Below are 6000 nucleotides of genomic sequence, written 5' to 3'. Positions count from 1 at the left end.
GATATCCTAAATTAATCTGGTCCTATTTGCCAGCATTTGGCCCTCTAAACCCTTTGTACCCTCTAGAATTGGACTCCCCCACCCCTGGGAAAAGACCTTGTCTATTTACCCTATCCATGTCCCTCATGATTTTACAAATCTCTATAAGGTCACCCCTCAGCCTCCAATGCTCCAGGGAAAACAGCCCCAGACTGTTCAGCCTCTCCCTATAGCTCAAATCCTCCAACCCTGGCAACATCCTTGTAAAATCTTTTTTGAATCCTTTCAAGTTTCACAAAATCTTTCCGATAGAAAGGAGACCAGAATTGCATGTAGTAATCAACATAGTGACCTAATCAATGTCCTGTACAACCATAACATGACCTCCCAACTCCTATACTCAGTGCACTGACCCATAAAGGCAAGCAAACCAAACGCCTTCTTCACTATCCTATCTACCTGCGACTTTGCATTTAAGAAACTATGAACCTGCACTCCACAGTCTCTTTGTTCAGCAACACTCCCTGGAACCTTATCATTAAGTGTAAAAGTCCTGACTTGATTTGCCTTTCCAAAATGCAGCACCTCATATTTCTCTAAATTAAACGCCATTTGCCACTCCTCGGTCCATTGGCCCATCTCATCAAAATCTGGTTGTACTCTGAGGTAATCTTTTTCGATATCCATTTCTCCTTCAATTTTGGTGTCATCTGCAAACTTACTAACCATACCTCCTATGCTTGAGATGATGAGCTGCCTCTGGCTGGAACAGATTATCAATAACTTTGAAGAAGATACTGCCTTGGATTGCATTAGATGCCAGCAGCAAAACTGACACTTGATTTGAACAGAGATGTATGAGAATTTTGTTCCCTCTCTGCTGCAATGCAATACATGCGCAGTAGATGTCCCCACACTATAACCACAAGCTTTCTGATGCAGAGCTGGTCTGAGAACTTGCTTGTTCTGCTTTTTCACATTCCTGCTTTCATATTATACAATGTAAAGAGCCACAAGTCTGAGTATTTAATTCCAATCGCCATTGAAAATTATTGCTGTTACCCTTGTGTGTTTTTATATAATTATGCCTTCAGCCTGCTTTTTGATCGGGTGCTGTTTCCAATGCAAAAGGGTTTGAGGAAAGAGTTTTGCTTCAGCGTTTCCTTTGGGAATGGGGAGATCCATCCGAATATGATGGTCCAAACTTCCCAGTCTCTGAATCATTACAGCCAGAGATATGCATGTCAGAACCTAATGAAGTCCGAGTGTGTTTATGTCAGTGGGTATGGATGGGAGGGTTGCTCTTCTGACAAGCAATTCCCATGTTCCCTGGGTGGGATTTTATTCCTTTGTATTCATGCAATTCTATCCTCATGTGCTGAAGACAAGCTCTTTGGTCAGCATATGTTGCTTAGAAGCTGTACTCTAATTCAGTACTGCCAAGTGACTTTACACTCTGTGCAAATCCAAGAATATATTTTGAAAAATTTACTTGATTTTTGAGTGCAAATGTTTTGCAACAAAGGACCGAAGAAAGGTTTGCTGTACTTTTTCTAAAATAAAGCAAGTTACTGAAACTCATGGGTGGTGCTTTGCAAAGTGTGCGGGCGCTAGTGGATGTAAGAGGAGGCGGCATGGTGCCAGAGTGTGCAGACAAAGTGAGAGTCAGCCAGCAATATGTTTCTGATTGCTATGTGGTGTTGTAACAAGTTGTAGGTACCAGCGGTCATCAGCCTGATGACAGCATTCTGATTGGCTCCTGGGCAGCAGAACAGTTTGTGGCTGTGTATGTTACAATGAGAGCCTCTGGACTCTCTGGTGGTGGAGGTGGTCTGTGTGTCTGTCTGTCTGACTGCCTCTGTCTCTCTCCAGTAATAATGCCCATTTCTTCCCACCACCATTGCTGTAAGCTGCTACTTCTAATCTTTAAATCAGCGACTTTATAGTTCGTGATCCAGTTACTCTGTGCCTCCTGTGAAGTAGTGAAAAACTTCAAGGCAAAACTTGGAGAACTAAAGGACTTAGAAAGGAAAACTATACCCTCTTTTTAACCATAAGCACTGGTGCCATTGAACTGTTTCCATTGTATTTTTTTCCCTCTGCATTCATAACAACATTGTCTTTTACAAAGAACAGCACAGCACAGGAACAGGCCCTTCGGCCCACCAAGACTACGCCAACACATGATGCCTTTCCAAACTATAAACCTTTTGCCTCTACACAGTCCATTTCCCTGTATTTCCTGCCTATTCATGTGACTATCAAGATGCCTCTTTAATGTTGATGTCATATCTGCTTCCACCTCTTCCACTGGCAATGCATTCCAGGCAGTTAACAACCTCTATGTAAAGAACAAGATTTGTCTCTCCCATGTCCTTTAAACCTACCCTCTTTTACCTTAAACCTATGCTCCCTAGTAATTAATGTTTCTACCCTGTGAAAAAGACTCTGGCTACCCATTCTATCCATGCCTGTCATAATTTTATAAGCTTCTATCAGGTCTCTCCCTCATCCTTTGATGTTCAAGTGAAAACAAACTAGGATGGTCCAGTCTCTCCCCAAAGCTAATACCCTCTGAGCTGGATAACATCCTAGTAAACCGTTTCTGTTCCCTTTCCAAAGGCTCCACATCCTTCTTGCAGTGCAACAACCAGAATGCTTTTCAAAATGCCAAATGTGGTCTAACTAAAGTTCTGTTTAGTTGCAATATAATTTGCCAATTTTTATACTGAAGAGAGCCTGCATGCCAAATGCCTTCTTGAACCACCTGATCCAGATGTGTTGCCATTTTCAGGGAACTGTGGACCTGTACACCCAGATCTCTCTGCATATTGATGCCATTAAGTGTTCTGCTATTTAATGTATACTGCCCTTCTGAATTAGAGCTTCCAAAATGCATCACCTTGCTTTTGTCAGGATTAAACTCCATCTGCCACTTCTCTGCTCAAGTCTCCAGCCCATCTGTGTCCTGCTGTATTCTCTTGCAATCCTTCTCAATATGTGCAGCTCCCCCAATCCTTGTGTCATCAACAGACTTATTAATCAGGCTATCTGCATTCTCATCAAAATCATTTATATACCATTCCAAACAATAAGGGTCCTGGCACTGATCCCTGTGAAACAATACCGGTCACCAATTTTCAGTCAGAAAAACATTGCTGCTGTCTGTCTTCTTTGACCAAGCCAACTCTGTGTCAATCTTAACAGCTCACCATGGATCCCACGTGAGTTCACGTTCTATATCAGCCTGCCATGGAGGACCTTGCCAAAGGCATTGCTCAAGCCCATATAGACAATATTTACCGACCTGGCCTCATCAATCATCCTTATATTTTAGTTTATGAGATATAATCTTCCCCGCAAAAAGCCAGGTGCCTATCGTTAATAAATCCATCTTTTTTTCAAATGTGCGTAAATTCTGTCCCTAAGAATCTTCTCCAATATTTTCCCTACCGCTGACGTAAGGCTCTGGTCTGTAATTTCCCAGATTATTCCTATTGCCCTTTTTAAATAAAGGAGCAATGTTCATTATTCTCCAGTCCTCTGGGACTAAAGAGGATACAAAGGCCCCAGCAATTTCCTCACCTGTCTCCCTCAGCATTCTGGGGTAGATCTCATCTGGAGGCTTATCTACTTTAATGCTTTTTGAAATACCCCACACCTCTTCCTTTTTTATATTGACATGCCCTAGAATATTAACAAACTGTCCTGGACATTCACCATCAATCATGACCTTCTCCATTGTGAATACTGATGCAAAGTATTTGTTCAGAGCCACTTCCTCAAGCTCCACAAATAAATTCCCTCCTTTGTCGTTAGGTGGAGTTACCCTTTCCATAGCTACCTTCTTGGCCCTTATACATGTATAAAACACCTCAGGGTTTTCCTTAATCCTGTTCACCTAAGAAATTTAATGACCCATTTTAGCCTTCCAAATCCCATGTTTGAATTTTTCCTGCTATCTTTGTGCTCTACGAGGGCTCAGTGGGTCTTCAGTTCTCTCAACCTCACGTGTGCCTCCTTTCTCATATTGGCTAAGCTCTCAATTTCTCTTGTTATCCAAGATTCCCAAATCTTGTCATCCATAATCCTACATTTTCACAGGAACATGCTGGTCCTGAACTCTAATCACCTGAACGTGTGCAACAGTTTCTTCCCCCAAGCCAGCAGGCTCCTTAACACAGTGTGATTGGACTCTTTCCCATCTGAAATTCTTTGCACGAGTTTGAATTGCTGCTAGAAAAATGTCTATCATTTATCATTCTTCTATTACACTGGAGCTTGCATGTTTTGCACTTCTTATGCACTTTATGCTGTGTATGATTTTATCGTTTGTGCTGTCCATGTAGCACCCTCAGTTCTGGAGGAACACTGTCTCGTTTTTACTGTATCAGTTGTATATGGTAGAAATGACAAATCAAAGGCCACTCTCTATTCTACTCTAATCCACTGGCCTTTAAAAGATTCCCACATGCCAGATGTGGATTTACTCTCAAACAGCTGACCCCAATCGACATTTCCCAGCTCCTGCGTAAAATTGTGGTAGTTATCCTTCTCCCAGTTTAGTACTTTCACACAAGGACTACTCTTATCCTGACATTCCTGATGAAGGGCTTATGCCCAAAACATTAACTCTCCCTGCCCCTCAGATGCTGCCCAACCTGCTGTGCTTTTCCAGTGCCTCACTTTTCAACTCTGACTCTCGAGCATCTGCAGACCTCACTTTCTCCTACTCTTATCCTAGTCCATAAGTAACTTAAAACTTACAGAATTATAGTCACTGTTCCTGAAATGCTCCTCCACTGAAACTTTGATCACATGGCTGGGCTCTTGTCCCAATAGCAGGTCCAGTCTGTCCTGTTCCCTATTTGGAGTATTTACATATTGTTTCAAAAACTATCCTGGACACACTTAACAAATTCTCCCTCAACCACCCCCTGGCAATACCTGAGTATAGGGGAAGTTAAAATTACTCAACACAACATCCTGTTGTGTTCACATTTTACCATAATATATCCACATATCTGTTCCTCTATCACCCACTGATTGTTGAGAGGCCTGAAGTACAACCCTATCAAAGTGATTACACCCTTCCTATTCCTGAGCTCTCGACTTTTGGCCTCGCTGGATGAGCCCAACACGGTGGAGACAATGAGGTCTGCAGATGCTGGAGATCAGAGTTGAGAGGGTGTTGCTGGAAAAGCACAGCAGGTCAAGCAGCATCCGAGGAGCAGGAGAATTGACATTTCAGGCATAAGCCCTTCATCAGGAATGAGCACTCTACATGGTGCCCATCCTCAATACAGCTATGACATTCTCTCAAATCAGTAACCCAACTACCCCATCTCTTTTACATCCCTCTCTGTCACACCTGAAATATCTAAACCCTGGAATGTTAGAATGTTAGTGTTGTCTCAATGAAGTAATAGCTACAACATCATTGTTATGTGCATTGATCCAAGCTCTAAGTTCATTTGCCTTACTTGTCAAACTCCTCACATTAATACAACTACACTTCAGACCGCCAATCCCCACCATGTCCAGGAACCTCTCCCTATCTGTTCTTCCTCTGAGCCTTACTGGCTTTGGTTTCTGACTCCTCCTCAGTCATTTTACTTGCTGACCTACAGCTCTCATTCCTGCCCCCTGCCATACTATTTTAAACCCTTTGCCTGTGTAAGAGGGATTCAGACAGGCTGGTTAGAGCCTTAACAAATTTGAAATACTTTCGAATCAGCCTGCTTAGGAATGTTACTTCACACCTAGGGAGAACATGTCACTCAAACCAGGGCCTCTTGGCTCAGAGGTTTGGACAATACCACTGCACCACAAAATCCCCTTCTTTTATCTAGTTATATGTCAATTATTCATGTATTCCAATCACAGGTAAACCACTATTTACTTGAAATAAGTCACAGTCCTGTTACGTCCACAAACCTGGCCTGTGTTTTCTGTCCGAAATGTAAATTGGGGACTGAGTAAAATGATAAAATCTTTAATTTTCATAACAGTGTGGTGAAT

The sequence above is a fragment of the Chiloscyllium plagiosum genome, chromosome 14 (assembly GCF_004010195.1).
Source record: "Chiloscyllium plagiosum isolate BGI_BamShark_2017 chromosome 14, ASM401019v2, whole genome shotgun sequence".
NCBI lineage: Eukaryota > Metazoa > Chordata > Chondrichthyes > Orectolobiformes > Hemiscylliidae > Chiloscyllium > Chiloscyllium plagiosum.
This window is presented reverse-complemented; position numbering follows the sequence as displayed.